This window comes from Rattus norvegicus, chromosome 6 (genome assembly GCF_021556685.1).
Source record: "Rattus norvegicus strain SHRSP/BbbUtx chromosome 6, alternate assembly SHRSP_T2T, whole genome shotgun sequence".
Lineage (NCBI taxonomy): Eukaryota > Metazoa > Chordata > Mammalia > Rodentia > Muridae > Rattus > Rattus norvegicus.
The window spans coordinates 128061250-128087722 of record NC_141539.1 but is presented as its reverse complement, the minus strand read 5'-3'; the positions used below and the strand labels follow the sequence as shown (position 1 = coordinate 128087722).

Below are 26473 nucleotides of genomic sequence, written 5' to 3'. Positions count from 1 at the left end.
TCCTGCCTATCACTAAAGTATCAATCTCTCATTTCGCAAAAGGTGATCTGAAAAGTTATCAGAACTGTGTGAAATCTCTGCTGGAAAGACAAGTTCTTTCTCTAAGCACGAAATTCATGGGAAATTCCAATTATTTGTGATTGGTTGTTTTAATAATTTGATATCAAAAGAGAAGGCACAAGTGTCTCCTTTTAGAATACCATCTGCTACCAGGATTGTTACACTAGTCAAGTTGTTTGTTTCATTGTTGTTGTTGTTATCATTGGAGTATTACTCCATTTTTACGTATGTGTATGTATATCTTTTAGTTACATTTTTACTGGTGTGAAAAGACATCATGAGCAAAACAATTTATAGAAGAGAGAGTTTATTGGAGCATATAGTCTCAGGGGGTGAGACCATGACCAGCACGGCAGCAGACAGGCAGGCATGGTGTTGGAGCAGTAACCGAGAGCTCAAAACTTGAGACAACACCAGGAGGGAGAGATGGAGCACATTGACTGGAAATTGAAGTAGAAACTGTTTTTGTTAGAGACCCAGTTGTGTCATGTGATGTTTTTCTGGAAACTGTCTTTAAAAAGATGTTTTGCTGAAGCAGACACGTGAGAGAATGTTTTACTGAGAACAGACACGTGGTGTTTTTCTGGAAGCTGTCTTGTGAAAGCACATGTGATGCTATGCTAGAGTGGACACTTGATTTTTGGAAATGGTAAAGTATAATCCAACAGACAGCGGACGATGCTCTGCCATTGGTTTGCCTTGCTACTCTTTGCTGGTCTTCATTGGGCTTTGCTGATGACATTGGTTTGCCTTGCTTTCTTGGCTGATCATTGCTTGTTATGACTTTGTAGAGAGAAGAGTACCAAAGAACGTGTGGTATTCCAGTAGCTTCTTGCTGCTTTCATGGACTCGTGATGATCGGTGGATCATCACAGTTTCTTCTGGATGGAGCTACTGCTGCTGATTCATGTTTGGTGTTTTGCTAGTGAACTGGACTACATACAAAAAAAGATTGGAATTGAGGTTGGGGATTTAGCTCAGTGGTACAGCGCTTGCCTAGGAAGCGCAAGGCCCTGGGTTCGGTCCCCAGCTCCGGAAAAAAAAAAAAAAAAAAAGAACAAAAAAAAAAAAAATTGGAATTACCCCCAAGGGACTACTTCTAAACAGGTCCACATTCCTCATGTCCTATTAGCCATTTTCCTCCCCTACATTTGGCTAATGGGCTATAAAGAAGGTTGAAGCATTTACAAACCCTTATTACAGTAGGTTTTTTAAAAATATAGGCCTACAGGAAATGGTTTCAAAACTTCAAAGCCTGCCCACGGTGACACATCTTCTCTTGCAAAGTCACATCTCCCAGTCCTTCCCAAACAGTTCCACCAACTAAGGACTAAGAATTTAAATATATAAGCCAGTGAGGACCACTCTACCCAAACCACCACTACGTATTTTTTATTATTTTTTAACATTTTATTTTTATCTATTATATTTATATATTATTCATTTTTGTGTACTATCTATATACCTATATAGATATATGAATATATTGATATATGTTTTTATATATGTATGTATATGCTACACACACATGTACCAAGACAAGAGTCTTGCTATGTAGACCAGGCTGGCCTCACTCACTTGATTCTCCTTCTTTAGTTTCTAGAGTAGCTGGTAATGCAGGCAGGCGCCATGATGTCCAGCCATTTTACTTTTGGGTTAGTTTGTTTGTTTTGAAGGTGATATGTATGTCATGGCCCCTGCATGGAGATCAGAAGGACAACTTGCAGGAGTCTGTTCTGTTCTGTAGACTCAGGTAAAGGTTAGGCTCGGCAGAAAGTACTGAATCATCTCCCCAGTTCCCATTTTTTACTTTTACTTATTTATGTCAGTTCTATGGGAATTTTGTACAATGTATTTCCATCTTACATATTTCCCTCCCCGACTCCTCTCAGATTCACCCCCTTTCCCTACCTGCTAACTTTGCGTCTTTTGTTTTAAACCCATCAGGTCCACTTTGTGCTGCCCATATAGTCTTGGATGTGTTGTGGCCTTTCACTGGAACATGATCAGCTTAAGAGTGGTTACACTCAGGGCTGGGGATTTAGCTCAGTGGTAGAGCGCTTACCTAGGAAGCGCAAGGCCCTGGGTTCGGTCCCCAGCTCCGGAAAAAAAAAAAAAAAAAAGAGTGGTTACACTCTTAGAGAAAACTGACTCACCCTCTCCAGAAAGCACCTGCTGGGATTTTCAGGTTCTTGTAGTAAAAAAACGAAGGAAAGAAAAGGCCTCCGTGGTGGTCTGACTACAAAGGAAAACTAACACACGAATTCTCTTCAGGAATGAAGATTAGAATGAAAGGCTCTCAAGGCCACGAGCACTTCTCAGAGTGGGAAGAAGAGCATTAGGAACAATTCAGTATATGGGGAAGTCTAAATTTGATGGAGCCTTGAAGGGAAGTTGGAGGAGGGGGAGGAAGAGGGAGACAGAGAAATGGACCACCATGGGTGGGTCCAAGTGAAGGGATGGGATAGCGGAACAGCTTCAGAAAGCAACCTAAAGAACACCCCGAGTTCCTCATGGCGAGTCTTGGATGAAGTCCCAGAGCAAAGGGAAAGTCTGTTCTAACCTGTATAACCTTTCAAGTGGAGCAGAAGTTTCCCATCACTTGGACAGGGCGCACAGAGAACCCAGGTACTGTAAACTGAGAGCTGTCAAGTCGCAGCCCAGATTCTGTCTTAGAGAGAGGGTGGCTGGGAAGTGTGACCTGATATGGCTTAGAGGTGGGAGGTTGGGTTATGTCCTGGAACAAGGAACTGGCCCAGAGATGAGTAAAACAGTGGTAGAAACAGATACAGTTTATTAAAAGAGAAAAACACTTTTTATATGTGAGGTGGGCCAGCTCTAAAGAAAGGTCAAAGGCTCAGAGGCCCCTGCCTAAACCTTGTGACCTTTTACAGTCATTTACATACGCTTCGCTTTTTCTGCGCATGCTTCGCTTACGGTCAGTTCTTCTGCACATGCTCTGTTTTGTTTTGTGTAGCCAGTCGGGGTGGTAGAGATCCCCTCTTCCTCTGTAATGGCCTCTGTCTTTCTAAAACTCACTTGTTTTTATGTGCACCTGTGTGGGGGTGCCCGTGGAGGCCGGAAGAGAGACTCAAATCCCCTGGAGCTAGAGTTAGAAGCAATTAGGAACCTCTTGAGGTGGGCACTGAGAACTGAACTTGTGTCCCCTGCAAGAAAAGTAAATATTCTCCAGCACTGAGCCATTTCTCCAGGCCCTGATTTTGAAGCCTCTCGGTCTCCGTCTCCATCCAGCTCTCCTTCCTCACCGATGCTGGGGCAGCAGCACGCACCAGCAGTCCCAGCTAATAAGGAGGATAAGGTAGAAGGATGCTTGAGCCCAGGAATTCAGAGCTATTGCTGCAATACAGTAGAGCCCAGTCTTTAAAAAGCAAACAACCAAAAAAGAAACAAAATGCAAACAACACCCTGAAACCGGGGAAGATCTTAATGCAGAGAAAGCTGGCTGAGTTCATCCCAATGCTGGGGAAGTTTGAAACGCAGCACAGCTGAGGGGAGAATCAATCATTTAAGCTTTCCTCTCTAACAGCAGACTTAAATGACTTTTTAACGGTGTCAGTAAATCTGACTCCAAATTCAGCCACAACACAATTAAGCCACCCACCCCCACCCCACCCCGGGAGATAAGCTCTTTTAGCTGCTCAAATTACAGGTACAGACAAGCCTTCCTCAGTTTAGTTTCTCTAAGTCACAAAAGCCCCGTACTGTCAAGTTAGGCCTCTACAATTTTCAATAAAGGGCTTAGTGGGCCTGGATTCAGTGTATTCCCAGTGACCCACAATGCAAGGCCTTCCTTCTGCAGTTATATAAAAGGGCATAATTAGAGCTGTAGCTCCACGTATACAAAGAATATGAAAGACTCCCTCACCCACTCACCTTCTTTAAATGTGATTTTTTTAAAAAAAAAAGTTCATTCTCTTAAAAAGCTGATGTTAGGCTTCGAGAAAATTATGTAACGACATTAACACTGTACTGCCTCATGTCCGAGTATCTTGAACTGTGGCCGCTAGAAAAGCACCTTTAATTTCTGCTCAAGGACCAAATGACTTTGAGGAACAAAGTGCCTCCCTTTGTCTCTGTTGGCGTCTGTCTTCTTCGCAAAGGCACGACCTCAAGGACAGAGAGGCTCAGATAAGCAAGCCGGAAGGGCAGACAGTTGCAAGAGTGGGGAGCATTCAAGTTATGTAACCGGTAGCATCAGTAACATACTTTTGAGTTGCAGGCGCGATGGTAATATAAAAAGACCCGACAGAAGCTGTGGTCCATTATTACAAGGAATCTCAAGGCAGAAGTGCCCTCAGGCAGTTTAAAAGACAATCTTGGTGTTCCATATTCTTTTTCTTTTGTACACAATTAAATTATATGTCTATAGATAGATAGATATAGACACATTTCTTCTTTAAAATAAACTATAAAAGCAGTTTTCATTTTCATATATTACCTTTTACTTCAGAATCAACACCCATCATCTCTCCTGAACTGCATTTTTTTTTCCTATTTGAGACTGTGTATTAATATGTAACCCAAGCTGTCCTAAAAGGAGCTATATAGCCCAGGATTGGCCTGGAACTTGTGCTCCTTCTGTGCTGCCAAATAGTCTAAAGAGGAGCTTTTGTTCTTCAGTTTGGGTATCAGACTATTTAATAAACCCAGAGAGACTAGAATTTTACTGGGAGGCTCAAACCGGGAGAAGGGAAAGGCTGGAAGTGTGACTCTGACAGAGACCTTATCTCCCAGGAAGAGACCATGATTCTGGCTCCTGTCAGACCACCTTGAGACACTGAAGATGGACTCGAGGTACACAGGGCCTTTTTGTTCCCTTGCCAGGGCTGTCCTTTTCCTGCCGTTTGCTGTTTGTCTCCTTAAATTGGCCCATTGAGGACGGGTGACCAGGGCTGCTTTTCACTATGTGAACACTTGCTAGATAGTTGCATCTACTGGCATATGTGAGACTAAGTCTCTGTGCCCAACAGTGGGATGTTTATATCACCAACCAGCTGAGCATTCTGTTTGCTGTATTCAGTGGAAATCGGGCTGGCAGCCTGAGCCTCTGTGTGCCAGCCACAAGCCACAGGTTGACAGCTCTAAGCTTTGGGACCCACTGATGCCTAGGTCTAGACTTTCAAAGTCGGAGACTTCCTGCAGCTAGAGTTATATTTCTGAACTTTCGGTGCCCAGCCCCTCAGCTTTCGGCCACTCTGGGTAACTGGGCAGTGCCCTGCAACAATTCCAGCAGCTTGGGCTAGCAGCTTTTTGCAGCCTCTTGCTTTCTGCAGTCTTTCCCTTCCATAGTCTCCAGCTCTCCTGGGTATCTTGCCTTCTTAGCACTTCCACAATTTCCATTTTCTCCTTCTGAGCTCCCTGCTGCTCTCTGAACCTTTCCGCTGCCCTCTAGCTGCTGCTTCTGGCTGTGCCTGCAGCTGGCAGCCCGGAGAATTTTCTGCTCTTTGGTGCAGCCAGCTCATTCTGCCTGAGCTACAGCTCGGGCAGGCAATGAGACCATTCAGAAGGCTTTCCTGAGACCTAAGGCTGCAACACTAGCTGTCAAGGGTGGAGGAGGTGCTATGCTGTCCCGAGCTGCTGAGGGGGAGGGAGACACCTGCAGTCCTTGCAGACAAGGTCACACAAGGGTTACCTGAAGCTGTCAAAAGCAGGGTGAAGTCTCAGCGCCACCACAGCACTGAGGGAAGCCGAGTTCCCAAAGCAAAGCTGTCACTACATAGGAGGACATGACCATTGTGACAGTTTCTGGGGCTAGAAAGAAGTCTCCGCTCGGCATCTCTGGCTGCACTAAAGTTTCTGTGATCAGCCGTGAGGTATATAACAGTTAGTGGTCACAATGTCGAGCTGCTTCAATAAGCAGGTGTCTGTGAGCTGCCACACTCTACTGCAGTTGCTACTACCCCAACACACCTTTGAGGGCAGCTGTGATCTTGTTCACTGTTGTCCTAGACTCAGGGTCCATGGCCCCCAACAGCAGAAGTTACACTTGGTTCCCAATCTTCTGATTTGGGGGCTACTCAGTCAGGCTCCTAGGCAACTGCTACTGCTGCTACTGCTGCTACTGCTGCCTGAAGGGCCTGACAGCTGTCAATTAAATGGCTAATCTGCTAGGCTATAACGTCTTTAATCATTTAAAGAGACAAACACATTCAAGAATAACTTTGACAGAGACCTAATGTGAAATTAGCATAGCTCTCAAATTTTGCCTAATGATAATTAAGGGTACCTTTAGGGAGGGTTGGGTGGCCTATCTTAGGTGTGTGGTAGCACTAAAGAGTTTCATCCTTCCTAGGCAAAGCCAAACTGCTTTCCTAAGCATTTTTTTCTATTTTCACTCCCACCAGCAGTATAGGAAAAAAATTTAACATTCAGATCCTAGTCAAACCTCACACTAAAAATTGTTGGGGTTTTTTCTGAGATAAGGTCACAGATTGGCCTTGAATTCAGCTCACAGCTAGTTTTTTTTTAAATGTTTATTTACTTTTATTCGTGTGTGTGTGTGTGTGTGTGTGTGTGTGTGTGTGTGTGTGTGTTGCTCCATGTGTCATAGTATATGTATGAGAATCAGAGGACAATTTATAGAGGAGTCTCTTTCCTACTACCATATGGGTTCTTAGGATTGAACTCAGGATGTTGGGAACCTCAGGTTTCTAGGCTTGGTGGCAATCACCTTTACCCACGGCATCATCTTGCCTGCCCAATGGTCTTGTTTTCTTAAATCAATCAGAGACTTTAAAAAAAAACAGCAACAAAAACCAAACCCTGTTTCTATGGTACACACAGGAAGGGGCTTGAGAAGGGGCTTCCATGGCTTATGAATATTAAAAAAGCAAGTATACTGGGAAGAAAATACTATTAGAGTTTGAGCTGGTGAGAGGCTCAACCATAAGAGTACTTCTAGTCAAACCAAACAACAGAAGCTCCATCCCCAGGACCCACACAGTAGAGGAGGATGACTGATTTCCTCAGGTTGTCTGCTGACTTCCACGTGCACACTGTGGTATGCACATATCCCCATCCATATGTACACACACACACACACACACACACACACACACACAACTTAAAATTAAATAAAAATTAAAAAGAAAACCAGGATATTGGAGTGACAAAAATTGGAATTCATGGATGTAAATGTATCAGGTTTTCAACTTTTGTAACCATGTGGAACTGTGAGGAGGAAACAGAGGAGGAGAGGAGGAAGAGGAGGAGGAAGAAGAGGAAGAGGAGGAAGAGGAGGAAGAGGAGGAGGAAGGGAAGGAGAAACTGGCTATGAATTCAGATCTCTGACTGCAAACAACAGAAGCCCGCTGCTTTTATCCACTTCCAATTAGTTGAAGATAAAATGAGGAGTTAGGACCTCTTAATGGCTCCTAAAACACTAAAATGGGGGGAGGGGGCTGGTTTAGATTCAGAGACATCTGAGCACATATTCAAAGGTCGAGGCTTTCCTCCCAGTCTGTCTCTGTCTCTGCTCTTCTTTCCTGATGCCTGTGCATCTGTGCATTCCCCTCTTAGTGGAGGAAAACAATTAACACAGTCTTTTAAGGTCATGATTATAAAGAAATCTAGCAAGGGGAAATACTTCCTTCAGGAAATTTTTCAGGAAAGGTTCTGATTGGCTGGATTGTGTCACATGTTCATCTATCTGACTCTGTTTTCATTTAAGTACAAACTGAATACAGTCCACAGGCTCATGTTTTCAACAGTTGGTGTCTATCGGGGATGCTGTTCTGGGAACTAGTGGGAAGTAGGCCATAGCTGGAAGAAGGTCACTGGAGTTTACCTTTGAAGATTACCTCTGGTCCCCAGTCTCTCCCTATCTCTGCTTCCTAGCTATCATGAGGAAGTGCCACAAACTTCTGCCGAATTGTGCCTCATCACAAGGTCAGAATCCATGAAAACAAAGATTGCTGGTGGAAACCCTGAAATAAGTCCTTTTCCTATGTTTATGGTTAAGTAAAAGCAAGTTAGAGATGGCTCACTTTAAAGGTTTTTAAAGGCATATGTGTATTAACGTCTGAATATGTTTGCTCACCACATGCATGCCTAGTGCTGCCAGAGGTCAGAAGAGGGTATGGGATACTGCAGAACTGGAGTTACAGCTCGTTGTGAGTTGCAATGTGAGCACTGTGAAGCAAGACTGGGTCCTCTGAAAGAGCAGCCGGTGCTCCTAACTGCAGAGCCATCTCTCCATCCCCTAATGTGTTCAATGGATATAGACGAAGCTGAAGTTGTGGAAAATAGTGGAGGGGCCTGACTGTAGATATCGTGCAGTTATGGACTAGAGCTACAGTGGAGGGGGGCTAGGAGGTCAGCATGAAGAGCTACTCATCAACTCCAAATAGATGGAGCGGTTTCCCTCAAGACTCTTTTCCACTCACCATTTGCTATTGCTCACAGCTGTGTAGCCGGTTGACGCTCATCAGTTGTTGGGGAATCCCTCTCCCCTCTGTGGCAGTTTCTGGAGTTACCTTAGTGCAAAGGGAACACTTTTTATCCATTTTTGTTATTGCTGCTGTTGCGCAGCATGGTGTCAGGTTTGGTGACTGATGGCTGGTTGTGCTGCTTTTCCTATGGTTTTGAGTGCCTGGAGAAAACATGGTGACTAAGCTCAGCTCGGTAAGCTGCACACCAGGAGCTCATCCAGCTTCTTGATGCTGTGAATCAGGAACTTCCAGAAACCAGTGGGCAGCAGGTACCCAGTTTTCTTCTTGTTTCATAACCAAATGTTGAGCATCAGAATCTGGCCCTTGAATCTCCACACCTCCTGTTGTCACCTTTGGGTTTCCATCAGTTGTACTTAACTCTGACATATTGGTCACCAGGGTGAAGCTCTGTGCCCTCTTTTTGGTGATCATGGTCTTTCCCAGAGATCTGGGGGCAGCCATGTCTCACAGGAGATTACAGTCACCGTATACGCAGCTCTGGAAGCAGGAAGAAGCCCTTGTGCAAACAGAATCCTTTTTTGAACAATAGTTACAGTTTCTGCTATAATTGACAGACCTTCAGAGATTAAAATAGAGGCAGCATATACAATGCACGAGGAAATGGTAAACTAATACATCCAGGAAGAGTTCTTTTTTGAAAGAAAGCAGTTAATGACTCAATAAGGAAAATACAATAAACTTAAAAATGTTCGAAGAATTTAGCTCAGTGGTAGAGCACTTGCCTAGCAAGCGTAAGGCCCTGGGTTCGGTCCCCAGCTCCGAAAAAAAGAAAAAAAATGTTCGAAAAAAAGTCAGGAAAATATTCAAAGAAATAAAAGTTCTTTTATTAGAAGTTGACAGAAGGGCCAGAGAGATGGTTCAGTGGTTAAGAGCACTGACTGCTCTTCCAGAGGTCCTGAGTTCAATTCCCAGCAACAACATGGTGACTCACGACCATCTGCAATGGGATCTGATGCCCTCTTCTGGTGTGTCTGAAGACAGCGACAGTGTACTCACATACATAAAATAAATAAATAAATCATAAAAAAAAAGTTGACAGAAACAATTTATGCCCTTTAACTGAAGGCCAAATCTGTAAAACAATAAAGGTCAAACTTCCTTTTAAAACAGAGACTAGAAAGATAGGGGTAAAGTGCTTGCCACGCAACTGAATTAAATCTTCAGAACCGGTGTCTCTTCATCTTTTAGTCTCATTGCTACTTTGTAGAGATGGGAGACAGAGCTCACAGGTCAGCTGGACGGAAATAAAAAGGGACCTTACCTCAAAAGTGAAAGGGGAAAACTGACTCCTGAGTTTGTTCTCTGCCCTGCACACCCCCTCCCCACCCCCAACCCCCACAAACACACCACATATGCACACGCACACCATATACTCAACAAAAACAAAAGCACATATCAAAGGGCCAGGACCCTTTTTACTACAAAACAGAAAAAAAGCAAACACAACAAAACAAAAAACCAGAAGCCAAACCCGTGACAAACTTTCATTGCTTTTATCCTTTGAAATTTACCTAAAGCACAAATACCCCCCACCCTCAAATCAATTGAGAAAGTTAAAGTAAATGCTACGGGCCAGTTAAATTTTTAAAAGATTAGGTTAAATCGAGTCAATTTATTCAGGAACTAAGGACAGGGCCTTTTATTGAGGTGCTTTTAAAGGGGCCATAAAGAGCCCAAAACATGGATCAGTGATTTAGAGCACTTGTTGCATTTGCGAAGGATCCGGGCTCCATTCCCAGCACCGACATGATGACTCTACCACCATCTATGACTTCTAGTTCAGGGGATCCGTGGGAACCAGACACGCATGTGGCGCACATACATGCAGGCAAAACATTCACACACATAAAAAAATTAATCTAACACCATCAAAAAGAAGTGTGACAAAAAACTTGCTTCGGAAAGACTGGGGAAACACGGAAAACGCAAATTCCTGAAGGACACAGCCTGGATTCTTGTCTTGGCTTGCCCGCTTCCCTAGTTGTAAAACTGATAATAACGCCGGTCCCAACTACCTCAAAGGGCGGTTTTGGCATTCAGACAGAAACCATGTATTTAACTGTGCTTTGAAAACTGTAGGGCTTATAAATGTAAGTCGTTTTTGTTACAGTCTTGCGGTAATTACCGCAAAAATCACAAACAAGGGCTGTTTATGAAAGAGATCTGGCTCCCCCATGGGGGACACTGTGAATTCAGCCTAGTTCTTTGTTGTTGGAACTTTTCGGTATCTTTTTTCTCAAATACTAGGTAACTAGCAAAGTACTACCTATAAAAGTACCAAGAGGACAAAACAGTTTCCAAACAAAAGGAAGCCACTGAAACGCAAAGTCGGCCAGGAAGGAATTTTCCTCCGGATCGCAGTTCTTTTTGAGGCAAGCATTTTATGCCAACACCCGGTGGGTGGCGGCTGCCCAGAGGAAACGAATCAGTGGAACTGGCCTTCCCCTGCGTAGTGCTGGTTATTCCATTTAGATACAACGAATAATACCCTACAATTTCAAGAGCTGTGCAGGATGCTGCAACAAGTACCCAGCGCCCCTTCGCACCTCCCTCGGACAGACTTAGCCAGAAGAATGTGCGCGCACTCGCCTCTTGGCCTGAGCCCCTGGGAACGCGCCTCCCTAGCGTGCCCCTCCTCTCCCAACTCCGCGCGGCGACGTCGGGTCACGTGACGGGGGCGCGCCGACGGCGGGGGCGGGCGGGGCCGTCCGGCTCCGCAGAGCGGCGCAGGCGCGCCAGGGCCACGCCGAGGTGAGCCCCTCCTGCTCCCTGTCGGAGTCAAAATGGCGACGGGGGGAACCTGGAGTGGTCCCGGAGCCTAAACCACTGACAGGAGAGGGGAGGGCGGCGGCGGCGGCGGCGGCTGGAGGAGAATGGCCGCGGGGGCTGGCGCCAGTGCGGACGGCGGCGCTGGGGGCGGCGGCGGCGGAGGCGACGGCAGCGGTCCCAGCAGCAGTCGCGGCGGGAGGAGCCTCCGAGGTGAGTGTCCCTCGGTGTCTGAGGCAGAGGAGCCGTCTCGCCGTCCGACGCGGACGCGAGGCGTCCGGCTGAGGAAGGGGCGGTGGTTGGGCGTGGTGGCTCCTTGGCTGAGGCCCGGACGCCGTGGGGGTTGCTCAGGCGCTGACCAGCCGGCCGTCTAGGGCCCAGAGCGCCGGCGCGGGACCGGCCGGTCCCCGCGCCCTGAGGGGCGGGCCGGACAGCGCGCCTCCGGCCCCGCTGTGACTGAGGCGCGGCGCTCGGGGCCGGAGGGCGCGCATCCCACCCACCCCCGCCCCGGTGACCGCCCGGACCCGCTCCTAGCACCGGGCTTCGAGGGGCGGGACCCGCCGCACCCTGCGCTCGGGAATCCGCTCCCGGCGCGGACTCCTGTTTACGGGGTGCGGGGCCACGGGTGGGCGTGAGGCCTCAGGGAGGGCCAGAGCTTGGGGAGGTGTAGGCCTGGGGAGGGTCACTCCACACGGGCGAAGTGAAATCGTCCGGGGTGAGTGCTCTGGGAGGAAAGAAACTGGCGTTGAGCTTTGACAGGTAGGTGGGGAAACAATACCGAGCGTCTGATGGAGACGCGGAGGCTGAGCTCCCTAGAGTACTTGGCGAAAGGCGTGCCTTTTCTTCTGCTGCTCTGCTGTTTACTCCCTTCCACGCACTCACACTCACTCTCTCACACTCTAGGGTGAGAACTTTCTCACCGTCTTAGGAGAAACTCTGAGGAGTGTTGTATCTGCTTTGAACTACCACAGCGCCTCTCACATACCAGCACGCATAATAAGTACTCTGGAGTAGGCCTACTTTACAGAGCAATCTTGGCTCTCTTTCCCAGTGCACTGTTTCCTCAGCTCAAACATTTTACTGTGATGAGCAAGGAAGAAGCATTTTTGCAGATAAGTTAGCTCTAGGAAGAAGCATTTTTGCAGATAAATTAGCTTCTCCAGAAAACGTTATCTTTTGTCTCTGAGTAGCATCTCATATCACACACCTTGTCTTCTTTGTAAGTCTGGAAGAAAGACTTGAAGTTATATGAACTTAATAGCAGCTGAGGTTAGGCTTGTCTTGGAATTTTGGGGTCAGAAAAACCTTTAGAGATTTGTGTGTTTTGGGGGGGGGGGGGACACAGAAAGGTGCCTGGCCATGGGTCTTACCTGGGAAGGGGTGAGACCTAACTAGGATCGAGGCTTCTGCAGGTGAGAAAGAGCTCTTTTCACTCCACTCCTGCACTACTGTTTGTGAATTGCTTTCACCACACTGTTCATCCCAATCAGTAGGACTTTGCACAATAAAGTTGAAAGCAGAAATGAGCATCTCTCTCTGAACCTGGCAGCTACCCCAAAATAACTGCAAAGAGGCCAACCCACCCAACACCATATTTAATAAAACCTGAGTAACATTTCATTTGAAGTTTTCTTAGGTCCATAACTAGATTTTCATCACATTGTAGCCTGGCTCACTCTGGCATGGGTTCATTCTGTAAAACCTAACTCCTGTTAGAGTTCTGTGTCCCAACATGATTAGCATCTCAAGTTCTTTGTATCTGGCTCTAACCTTAGGATTTAAAACACAGTGGTTTTCCAGGTTATACTGCCTAGTCCCCCTTCTCTCCTGCTGTAGGGCTTCAGAATTTAACTTTCAGAAATAGAATCAAATGATTATGTTTTCATATTTTAATCACTGGGTGCAGATTATTGAAGGTCTGCTTTGTGTTTTCATTATTCCAGACCTGGGGGTGGGAGTAAGAAATATAATGTATAATAGACTTTGCCTCGAGGTTCTTATTGGAAAAAGATGCACTCACATGTGGGAGGTCAGGGGAGAGGGAGTTCTAGCTGGCCCTTGGGAGTTTAAATAACTTCCTGGGACACTTGGAATGTTAACTGGCCAATGAGTGTTTATATTTACAGAGAGATTGGGCCAGTTGCTTTGTGACCTGGGGGTGGGGTGGGGGAGCAAGAGTCTAAACTGGAGATTAATGCTAGGGAAAGGGAATAGAGGGAGACAAAAGGAGCAGGCAGTCTCCTCTCTAGAGGGTATTTTCCATAGGGGACGTTAGCCAGAAGGCTGACTCTGTAGAAGGATATGAGTGCTAAATTGAAATTTCAAGTTTTGTACAAGTTTTAACAAACCTTTAAAGATGTTTGTTAAAAGCTGTCAACCACAGGTTAAGTTAAAATAAGGCAAGAATAAAATGAGCCAAAAAGATAGTAGCTAGCCATTTTATTACCTGACTCAGAGATGATATCTTAAACTAGGATCATTCCTCTGCTTCCCAGATATTAAGGTTACAGATTTGTACAACCCAGCAAAGTTTATCTCAAAATACTTTTTTGTAGTGCTGAAAATCAGATCTAAGGATGATGTACTGCTGAGCTAGGTAAGGTAAAGTTAGTAAGAAGGGTTACCTAGCAGGTAGGTGGGTGTCTTATACACTCACTGAAGTAAAATATATGTAATAAAATCTTAACTGTTGGTAATTGTACAGTTCTGTACAAGTTTACATTGTTGTACATCATTATCATTGCTATCTGCTGAGTTAGTTTTAAATTGTGTGTGTGTGTGTGTGTGTGTGTGTATATATATATATATATCTTTTTAACTTATTTTTACTTTTTGTACATTGGTGTTTTGCCTACATGTATGTCTGTGTGAGGATGTCAGGTCTTGGAGTGACAGAAAGTTGTGAGCTGCCATGTGGATGCTGAGAATTGAATCTCTGGAGGGACAGTCAGTGCTCTTAACCATCTCTCCCACCACCCCCTATTTTTCTTTTACTTTACTTTGTGTAGTGTGTGTGTATGTGTGTCTAATTATCTCTGAGTGTGCATATAGGAACTTAGAGTCACAGGTAGTTAGGAGCACCTGATGTGGATGCTGGGAATTGAACTCAAGTCCTTTGGAGGGGAAGATGCTCTTGGTTAAGATGGCACTTGACAACTGAGCCACCTCTCCAGCCCTAAAAAATGTTATTTTTACTAGATTTTATTTTTTGTTAGTGCATATACATGCATGTGCATGCAGCCAAAGATCACAGGTGAAAGTCATGGGACTATTAGAGGAGTTGATTCTCTCCTACTATGTGGGTTCCCAGGGATGGAACTTAGGACTCACCAGCTCATGCAGCAGATAGCTCTATGTGATGGATGATGTTGCCGGCCACATAGTCAGGATTTATTTTTCCCCTAGTGCTGAGATTTGAATTGAGGGTTCCATGTATGCTGAGTTGGTTTCAGAGACAAAGTGACACAGCCTCAATCTGAGGAATTGAATTCTTTCATCCAAACTGAAAATTTGTGCTCTTTAAACACTAACATGGTTAACCGCAGCAACTGAAATCTGTTATTCTACTGTATCTATGACCTTGACTAGGTAGAAGTACAATCATAGAATCTAAAACTCAGTATTTTTCTTTTGTGACTGGCTTGATGGTCCATTCGTGTTGTGTGGTGTCAGAATTTCCTTCCTTTTTTAAAACTGAGAAACCCATTCTCAGTATATACTACATGTTGTGTCTTCAGTGGTCATGGACACCCCTGTCTTTTGATCACTATGTAAAATGCTGCTGTGAACATGGTAAAAATGACCTGTTCAAGATATCTCTTCAGTTTGGGTATTTATCGAGCCAAAGGAAATTTATATTCCCACCAGTAGTGCACAAAGATTGTGTTCTGGGGTGTGAAGGATTCTCTTTTTATAATAAGTCATCCTAGAGAGTGTATGTGGTTATCATTGTGTTTTAATGTACATTTACTTAGTGATGAATATCTTTTCCTGTACTTACTGGCATTTTGTCACCTCATCTGTCACTTTGTGTTTTTTGAGAGGGGTCTTGATGCACAGACTAGCATCAAAATGCTTAGCTTCCCTAGTTCTGGAGTTAGATGCACAGCCTACCATGCCCAGCTCCTGTGCCTAGGTTTTCAATCAAAAGTTCTGTTTGGTTGTTGAGTTGTCGGAGTTCTTTGGTTTTTCTGAGTATTGATCTCCTATCAGACATGATCCTGTAAAATTACACTTGTGTGGGAGTGCTAGCACGCTTGAGGACATTCCGTAGTACATGTATGGAGGTCAAAGAACTGCTTGGCAAGAGTTGTTTGTCCTTTCGTCTTGTGGTTGGAGATATGGGGGAGATTGAATTCAAACCCAGATCAGACTTGACACCTACACCTACAACAAAATGCAAATGTTTTCTACTTATCTGTGCTGCCTTTTCTTCCTCGATGTGAAAAAAAAACCCAGCTTATTTGTTGGCTTTTTGAGACCAGGTCTTACTGCATGGTCAGGTTGGCCTTCGAACTAGGGACCTTCTTTCTATAACCCAAACTCTGGGGTTGCAGGCATGTACCCACCACACCCAACAAGAACTTAAAAGAAATTTTTTTTTCTGTGATGTTGGGACAAAATCCCAACTTCAGCCACTACTACAACAACACCTCTAGTCTGTCAGAAAGTTTTTAGCTATGATGAAGTCCTGTTTACCTTATTTCTCTTTTCATTGTTTGTACTTTTGGTGTGGTGTGGAAATGGTTGCCATAAAGGTTTTCTCCTTTTGTTTTCTGTTAAGGGTTCTATACTTATAAATACTCTATCTTTTTAAGATTAACTTTTCCCAGTTAAGTTCAGTTTTCCCAGTACTATTTATTTAAAAATACTGTCTGATTCGATAGCTTTGGCACCTTAATGGAAATCATTTGAGGACTGGGTATGTAGTGTAGTTGTAGTGAGAATCCTTAGCATGTACTAAGAAAGAAAAGGAGAGAAAGAGTGAGGAGGGAGGGAGCAATAACCATTGAACCATAAGTGCTATGTTTTGGTTGTGGCTCTCTAGGTCTCTTTGTATTGGCATCAGGCTATTTTAATAACTACTTTGTAGTTAAGATTTGAAATCAACGAATATGAGACCTCTGCACTTTTAATGATTGTTTTGCAGTGAAATCTTTTGAGATGCCATAGAAATTTTAAAATAGAGTTCGCTAATAAAAACTATTGGGATTTTGTTCTATTAAATAATGAAAATTGCTTTGGGTAGTATTAACCTTTTTGCACTTATTTATTGTGTGTATGATTGTATGTATAAGATTGTGGGTGCACATGTATGTCAATGCTTTTGTGTAGTTGTAGGAGTCATGTCTCTCCTTCCCACTTAAATGAATTCTGGTTAAGTCTAATGTAGCTCTTAGAGGGAAATGTCTGTCTGTCTGCCTGCCTGTCCCTCCCTCTTTTTCTCACACCACACACACACACACACACACACACACACACACACACACACACAGAAGGAAACAGGGTCTGGTGTTAGCACAAGTTTTTGTGTATGGCATTTATTACATTGAGATCGTTTTTTTACATTCAGGATTTATTGGGTATTTTAGCTGTTTTTTGGTTTTGTTTTTTAAATGTAAGTTCTGCAAGAGTTTCTAGCCTGGTGAATAAGAAAATTGTGATGTTGACAAAATAATATGGCAGTCCTGGCTTTATACACATACTTTATTTTTGTTCTGAGTTAGGGTCTTGCTATGTACCCCAGGCTGGCCCAGAACTCACAGCATAGCCCAGATGGCCTTTAACTAGTGATGTAACCCTACCTCAGCTTCCCAAGTACTGTGTGCAAGCCACTATATCAGCCTTATTTATGAAACATTAAAAAACATTTTCATTTGAATTTATGCTGTTAAAAAAACTGACTTTGGGCATCAAACCTCTCTTTATAGTCTGACTACTGTTTATAGTCTTTTGATTTTGTTTTCTTTTTGATGGCATCACACTGTTACCCAGACTGTTCTTGAACTCACAGCACAAGTGATCTTACTGTTCCAGCCTCCCCAGCAGCTGAGACTATAGATGCACACCACTGTACCAGGCTCTAATCACTTTGCAATCTCAAGTAAGTTACCTAATCTGTTTGAAGATTAATTTTCTCTCTTGTTATAAAAGAAATAAGGATCAGCAAGATGGCTTAGCAGGTAAAGACACTTGCTAAGCCTGATGGCTTTGAGTCTAATCCCTGAGATCCTCATAGCGGAAGAAGAGAACTGATTCCCACAGCTGTTGTCTGACCTAAACATGTATTCTAATATGCAGGAGTGCACACACACACGCATTAAAAAAAAGAAGAAAAGATAGTGCTGGATGTTTGGTATACACCTTTAATTCCAGCACTCAGGAGGCAGAGACAGACAGACACCCATAACTTCCACGCCAGCCATAGTCTAAATAGTGAGTTCCTGGCTAGCTAAGGCTACATAGTGAGATTCTGCCTCAACAAAACAACGGCAACAAAAGTAGAATTGTCTTGCCTAGGTTTTTAGAAATCTACGTGTGGATTTTAAACCCTGTTCTGTTCTTTTCTATTCCTCTCCTCACCAGTCGGACTGTTGTTGAATAGCCGCTAGCTGAGGCTGGGCCAGGCCACTTTTTCCTTACTCTCCCTACCTATCTCTGGCTATTTTTGTCTCTTTAACTTATTTTTATTATTTTAATTATATGGGGGAGGGATAAGGGCGGGAATATGCACATGAGTGCAGGTACCCGCAGAGGCCAGAGGTGTCAGACCCGCTGGTGCTAGAGCTGCAGTTGATTGAGAGCTACCTGCATGCACCTAATCACTGAGCTGTCTCTCCAGCCCTTGACTGTTCTTGATAATACTTCCAAAAAGTACAGCAGAATGTGTCCAATCTTACATTTCCCATCACTCCAGTTGAACCAAGCTGTTTCTTATTTCCTCTCCTTCCATCTGTGGTTTTCATGTGTTTATCCAAGTGCTCGGAGTTTCCTTATTCTTTGTCATCAACTCTTGTTAGCTGCCCATCATGTATCTCCATTCCTGACAAATCTGCTTTTATTCTTAAATATAGGGCACTTAGAGATGATTCATCACCAACTCCAGGGTTAGGTTTTGGTTAGTCTAATCCAATCAGTTGCATTGCCTTGTAAACTGTTACCTGCCCCAGTCAGGTTGAACTAAAGGAGACAGACTGTTTCTGAGGAAAATGGTTCTTCTTTCTCTTCATGTTCAAGAACATGAGAACATGAGGCCCTTAATGCTGTTGGCAGTTGTCCTCTAACCACAGGGATAAAACATTTCCTGAAGATAGCAGATCAGAGGTAGAAAGAGAGTTCTTGGTGGCATCATTTAGTTATATCATGCCCTGAACTTCCCTACTACAGGATTTCTTATAACAGATACATTTATGAGACCACATATTTATGTAAGTATGTGTATGGGTGCTTTGACTGTAAGTTTTGTACTATGTATCTGCACAAGCTAGAAGAGGGCTCTGGGACTGGTCTTGGTGAACTGCCATGTGGGTGCAGAAAACGAAATTTGGCTCCTCTGGAAAATCAGCACGTGCTCTTAACCACTGAGCTATCTCTTCAACCACAAATTTCTTGTTTTAAACAAGCTCTGTGGAATTAAAAATGTTCTGGTTGGTACAGTGCCCTTTATTCTCAAGGTCTAGTTATTTTATCTTTACCAACAGTTGTCTACTCTGTTGGCACTTTAGACCTCTCTCCCATCTACATCACAGCATATTGTAAGTACTCACTTGATGTCTCTGACTGTAAGTCAAAGTATATAGAATGTAACATGTCTGTTCATGATAGATATCCACCAAGTGTCCTTGGGATAAAATAACATGATGACTGTATAATTGTTGGATAAGCAAGTTTAAAATAAATGTAAGGTGTATTATGACCTTTAAGCCAAATTAAAATGAAAACTTTAGATATTGTTTGCTGGCATCCCCACAAAACAAAACAGGGTTTATCTGTGTATCCCTGGCTGTCCTGGAACTTGCTCTGTAGACGAGGCTAACTTCAAACTCTGAGATTTGCCTGCCTTTGCTTCTTGAGTGCTGAAGTGCTGAGATTAAAGGCATGCACCACCACCGCCCTGTGATGATTCTTAATTATCAACTGGAATTTATTTTTTGAGAGAGATCACTCTATAATGAAGGTTGGTCTTGAACTCAAAGGAATCCTTTTGCCATAGTCCCCTAAGTGCTAGAGTTAACTCTGTGAGCTATTGTGCCTGAATATATATTTCACTTAGGTAGAAAATGTGGATCATGGGACTACAGAGATTGCTCAGTTAAAAGCAAGTACAGAGGACCAGAGTTTTGTTTCCCAGTAGCCTCATGAGACAGCTTATTACTACCTGCAACTTTAGTTCCTGAGACCTGATGCCCTCTTCTGGTTTCTGCAGACACCCACATTCACATGCACATATCTACGCACATGCACATATCTACATACATAATCATTTACAAGTAAAATAAATTTGGGGGACATGAAGTCATTTGTTTTGTGTCTTTTTAAAAAAGAAATTGTGGTCTCATCTTGTCATAGTCCCTTATGGAAGGAGCAATATTAAATTGTACTTTTATAGTACTATTCTTTCCTTTTTTAAGTGGGAAACATACGGCAGAACTAACTTCCAATGTATTGTATGTACGTGTGTGTGTCCATGTGTCTGCACACATGCATGTATGAAGCCCAGAGGACAGCTTCAGGCGCTGTTCCATAGGAGACATCTACCGTGTTTTTTGAGAAAGTCTTTCATCAGTTGGGATCTCAGCAGATAGGGTAGATGGGTTGGTCATCCGGTGCTGAGCATGTGCCTGTCTCTGTCTCTTCAGTGCTGGGATTACAAGCACACCTGGCTTTTTTTAAAACCAGGTCCTTTCTGACTGAGACATTTCCCCAGTCCTTGTTGTTTTAAAAGGCCATAATATTTATACATACTTATGGGGTACAATATAATGTTTTAATTTTCATCTATATTGGATAGTAAGTGTTTTGAAAATTGTAGTTAGGTCTGTTCTATCTAGGATTCATTTCTGAATTGTGTTTTAAGAAATTTTATAATTTATAATTTTATAATATACTTTATTAGATTTAAATATTCCTGTCTTTCCCAAAATATTTTTTGTTTGCTTTAGACTAGGCATGAGTTTTATTGTAAAGCAAAATGTTTTGGGCAGAGCTAGGTAAGTTTGTGGCAAATGTTAGATCTGTTAATGATAAGAGAAATTTCATTAAAACTGTTGATGACTTTTCTCCCCCAGCAACTTGCATGGGCCAGCATCATGAAAGCTAGCGGGTAGGGAAGAAACTTCAGTTCAGCTCCAGCTTGATTTCTCCATGTCCTTTAACAAAAGTATAATGTGTTTTCAACAACACGGTCTTACCATAAAGTTCTGATGGCTAACCAAGAGCAATGACAGTATCCTGTATTGTTTCAGAAACATCTGGGACTTAACTGCCCAATGCCTAGTAGGTGTCTTATACCTGGCTCTAGGATTTTCATTTCGTCACCTTTGGCTTCTGGGAGGAACATTAAATACCCGTGGAGGGTACCCCCATTCAATATCATTTTTCAATGAGCTTATAAAGTAGATTTCTATATGGCTTTTTCATCCATCCACAGCTTTAGTTGCCCCTTCTCATCCCTATCCTCCCTCTTACCTCCCTGGTATACCTTTATTCTCCTAGTAATTCCCCCTTCCTATATTATGTTCAATGTGTTCCATTCCCACTCCCTCCCTCTGATGACCCCTTTGAATTTTTTGGATTCTACTAGTACACAGTAATGTTAAATCATACTATTGTAAAAATGTGTAGTTAGGGTCCACATATGAGGGAGAATAGGCAGTGCTTGTTTTTCTAGGCCATTGTTACCTCAGTCAATATATTTTCTAGTTTCATCCATTTTCCTGCAGAGTTCATTCTTTACTACAGAATAAAGTTTCACTCTGTGTATGTGCCACATTTTAATTACTAGTTCATTAGTTGATGAAAATCTAGTTCTACTTCCTCCATTTTGTGACTAGAACGCCAATGAACATGGAGGTACAGGGGGTATGGAGTCCTTGGTATTTTATTATTTATGTATTTGTTTACATGTGTGTGTTAAGGTCAGAGGGCAACTTGCTGGAGTCAGTTCTTTCTTTCTACCATGTAGATAGATCCTGGGGAATCAAACTTAAGCTGTCAGGCATGGTGGCAAGTGGTTTTACCTGCTGAGCCATCTTCTTAGCCTCTTGACAAAGAAAAAGCCTGTCACTGATTTCAGGCAGTAGAATTAGTATTATTTGTGGGTTATGTATCCCATGTCATCCACTCCCATAACACCATGCTAGAAGTTGAACTTGAGGCCTCACACATACTAGGTAAGCATTCTACCACCGAGTTAAATTCCCAGCCCACTATTACTTTTAAGACAAAAAACAAAGGTGCTGGAGAGATGGCTCAGAAGTTAGGAGTAGTGACTGCTCTTGCAGAGGACTCGGGTTCAGTTCCTAGCATCCATATAGCTCACATTCATCAAGAACTCCAGTTCCAGGAGATCTCATGCCCTCCTGCCTTCCACAGGCTCCTGCATGCATGTTGTGCACATAACATACATACATTCAGGAACACAACCCATACTCACAGAAAATAATAAATCAACGTTAACAAGCTCCTTTTTTTTCCCACTCCGTAGTGAAGTAAGTATGTACGCGTGCCTGTGAGCCCATGCCCATGTAAGTATAGTGCCAGTGATGGATCACCTAGGTCGCATCCTGCTTTCTCTGCCTTCCTTCCCAAATCACTTTTGTTTCAGCAACCAGGTTTTGTCCTTGCTTGGGTCTTCATATGCTTTCTGTTGCTATTTGGAGCATTATTTTCTAATGTCTTCCTTTTCTGTCTCTTTAAGAATAAAGTTCATACTTTTTAACTGCTGATCCTACATTATCAACTCACATGTCACTTTAGCAACCTTATAAAGCAGACTGTTTCATTATCATCAAGAAGAAGACAAAAACTTTGCCCAAGATTGTGCAGTTTATAAATGTTATATATGGCAGAACTGGATCCACATTCAGGCAGCTTGTTTCCAGAGTTCTTCATCTTCACTGATATACACTTCCCAGGCAGTATAGTTGTCTGTTTATTGCTGTGTTCTACTAGACATTTGTACCTTTGGAGCAAAAAATTATGCTACTTTTTGTTCATTTTATATCCCCAAGTGCTCAGCACTTAGATATCCAGACAAACGTTTAGTTAAAAGAAAATCCTTTTACTTAGTTTTGATAATCTTAGTGCTTGAACCCAGGCCCTCACACATAAGCTAGGCAAATGCCTTACCATTAGACCTGTGTGTGTGTGTGTGTGTGTGTGTGTGTGTGTGTGCGCGCGCGCGCGCGCACACACAGATATATACTTATACATGTGGCTAAAAATTATATTTAATTTGAGAGCAGAGAGGTTCTTGGGAGTGAACAGGTTTGAGACAGTATCTTCCTCTGAAGCCCAGATTGGTTTCAAACTCTGAAGCTGAGGATGAGCTTGACCTTCTGAGCCTCCTGCTTCTACTTCCTAGATGCTGGCATATATCCTCCTTGGTTTTTGTGGTGTTAGATCATATCCAGGGCTTTGTTCATGCTAAGTAAGTACTCTGCCTGCTAAGCTACATCTTCAGCTCTGTACTAACCTTTCTAGTGGATATACTTTCTGTTTGCATATAGAATTCTTTTTTAAAATGTATCTCATATTCAATTTGTGTGTGTGTAGGAGGTGGGTGCTTGGGATCAAACCAGAGCCTTGTGTAATGCTGGACAAAACTACCACTAAGCTTCACCTAAAAGAACAATGACAACATCATTTTCTTTTTCTTTTTCTCTAGTTCTTCCTGTCTTGCCTCTTTACTAGCCTTTAATATATTGTCATTCATATTCCTGTTTTTTAAAAGACTTATTTTAATTATATCTGTCAGGGACATCAAATCTTGCAGAGCTGGTACAGGTGTATTTGAGCCACCTGACATGGGTCCTGGAACAAAGCCTTAGTCCTCTGCAAGAGCAATACACATTTTTTTTTTCTTTTCTTTTTTTCAGAGCTGGGGACCGAACCCAGGGCCTTGCGCTTGCTAGGCAAGCGCTCTACGGCTGAGCTAAATCCTCAACCCCGCAATACACATTTTTAACTACTCAGCCGAACCATCCTTCTAGCCCCAACAAATTTATATTTTAAAAGTATGTTTTTATTTCAACAACAATATGAAATCTGCCATCTTAAGTTTTTAAGTGTATGATGCATTGATTTAGGTACATTGTTGTACTATAGATTTCTAGAGCTTAATTTTCTTGGTTATCTGAAACTTTATTCCTCTTAACTAATAAACTTTAATTCTTTCAGTTCCACCACTAATAGCCATTGTGATTCTGTGAGTTTAACTAGTATAGATAGTTACTAGTCAATCTGGGTAATGACCAAACCTAGATGAATAATCTTATATAAATGAGTCTATACAATATTTCTCTTTATATGACTTTATTACTTCACTTATAATGTCTTCAAGATTCATCTATGCTACCAAATGGTTCCTTCTTTAAGGCCAAATAGTTCCCCTTTCTATATGTACTACATTTTCTTGGCCTTTTATCTGTTCATGGGCATTCAAGTTGTTTGCATATCTTGGTTCTTAGAATACCTGTCCCATTACCCCAAGTCTTCTCTATACTTTCATTTGCTACTGAAAAGAAAATTAAATGAAAAGTAACTCATTAAGATTTCCTCTTACTGAAAACCAGAAAATCAAATTGCCATAATTACTGTAGTGTAACTGAGCTACCAACTCATCGTGGTTTGTATGTACTCTGCCCAGGGAGTGGCACCATGTAGAGGTGTGGCCTTGTTGGAATAGGTGTGTCACTGTGGGTGTGGGCTTTAATATCCTGACCCTAGCTACCTGGAAGTCAGTTTTCCACTAGCAGCCTCAGATGAAGATATAGAACTCTCAGCTCCTCCTGCACCATGCCTGCTTGATGCTGCCATGTTCCTGCCTTTAATACTGGACTGAACCTCTGAACCTGTAAGCCAGCCCCAATTAAATGTTGTAAGACAACATGTTGCCTTGGTCATGGTGTCTGTTCACAGCAGTAAAACCCTAACTAAGACACTACTGTTTGGTGTACATCTCTTAAATTCACTTTTACCCCACGAATTGCTGACACTTACTTGGGTCAAATCAAAAGCTAGAAACATGTTGAAGTGTTTTCATTTACATTCAAGCTACACAGTAACTAGTGGCAAGGTAGGAAGAGGTCCTAAGAGCACAGAGTTGGGGAAGTTACTAGAAGAGAGAGATTCATCATAGAACTCAGTGTATGTATCTTACTCAAAGTGAACTCTGTTCAGTCTTTCATAATGCAGAGTAGCTTTCTCAGCTTGCTACGTGAAATTCCAGCAGGAGGAAAGAAAGTGTAAGACTTTCTGAAGTCACCCTTTATCATACCATTATGTGTTTTAGCATCCTTGGGAAGGGCCTCTAAGAATTGCAAGTATATCTGAAGGTTTCCCTTGGTTTCTCTCTTCTCCATAAGACCTGTGCTTCTTTGTTGTTTTCTTTCAAGCCAGGAATAACTGCTGCTTAGGAGATCTGAAGTTTGACACTGCTGTGACTACATAGATACTAATGTTCACTCTTGTCTGCCTATAAGAAATACTAATTACCTCTGGTCTCCCGCAAGATCCTTTCACTTCTGTCCAGGGTCCAGGGCAGAGCTTTCAGTAGAGGGGTAAGGAACTTATCTCTAAGACCTCAGCCTTATGAAAGGTTATGAAGGACCTTTATTAACATTTTTCAGTAGAAGCCTGCTGAATTCTTGGTAATTTTTTTGTAGGAAAAATCATGTCAAAATGGGGTTTAAGCATTTGTGATAGCCTGATCAAAACTTCAAGAAGTTACTCTAGAGTAGCCTGTGGAAGAAGTAAGTAGGTTGTCTTGAAAATTTTTAAATCTTCTACTCCAGCAAGTTTTAGTAATGCATGGGCCTGATAGTTGTTCATAAGCTGACCTCTGTGTTAAAGTGCCTATATCTTCATTTCTTAGTGTTTAGAGACAGCCAGAGAAAGGCTGACTTTCTCTAATTCCATGCCATAACCTTTGTGTCTTTCTTTCTGTATTCACTGTACCTTGTCATTTTTGTATATGAAATTGATCTTCCTTTTTTTTTTAACTCTCCAACATTAATTACCTGGCTACATGGTACCTGAGTACATGGTGTTGGTTTATGTCATTATGACAAGGAGACAGTAGGAATTAGTAAAGAGCAGAGGAAGGAAAATTGAAGGAAATTCAAAACTGAAGATGGAATTCTTCATATGTGCTCTTGTCTCCCCAGTTTTCTGTGAGTCTTTCCTGATTGGAGTTTCCATTTCTAAGCACCTCATTTATTAATAAGTATGCATTACCAGCCAGGCATTCTTGAAGCTCCTTGGCATATATAGTTAATGAAGTAAGACGCAGTTCTAATCCAGTGGGGACATAGTCTGCAGAGGGCTTAGACAGTGTATCCCTTACAGAGAAACAAGCACCACAGCTGAAGACTGTGTAAACTTCCTGGCAGCCGAGGAGAGGTTCACTTAAAACAGAGAGTTGTAAGTGAACCTCATTTTAATGCCATTTCTTCTGTTCTGGCCTCACCCAGCCTGATTGATGTTTTCCATACTTTTCCTCGTTTTCTCAGCCCCAACACATAAAGGCCTGTTCATTTTTCTCTGCCCCCTTCACAGAATAGTTTCAAGGTCTCAGCTGAAACGTCCCAATTTCTTTAAAAAACAAAAACAAACAAACAAACAAACAAAAAACCTTTTGAGACCAGGACTCTCACTGTAGCTAGCCTACACTGGCTTTGAGCTCGCATGATAAGCTGCTGCTTGTCTCAACTTCCCAAAGTGTATACCATCATGCTGGCTAAAAACAGCATTGGACCTCAACACCAGCTCACTATTTATCTCAGAACAATATAGTCTGAAGTTGGGGAGCTGAGGGAGAGAGTTAAAAGACATTTCATGGTACACCATGGTGTTTCTGCATTGGGATTCTCAAAACCAACGTAGTATAACTCTTATGTGGCCAAGAATTATTAAAACAAGGATACAAAGGGAAGGGAATCATGGGGCACAGTTCC

The 26473-nt window shown here is 42.8% G+C and overlaps 1 protein-coding gene across 1 annotated transcript in view; it reads left to right on the top strand.

Moving 5' to 3' along the window:
- Positions 1-11279: 11279 nt before the first annotated feature.
- The window catches only part of Btbd7 (BTB domain containing 7), an 89721-nt gene continuing 74527 nt past the window's right edge, over positions 11280-26473 (top strand). The window contains exon 1 of the mRNA NM_001443945.1: positions 11280-11510. The gene's annotated coding sequence lies outside the window, so the exon portion shown is untranslated. The remainder of the gene's footprint in view (positions 11511-26473) is intronic.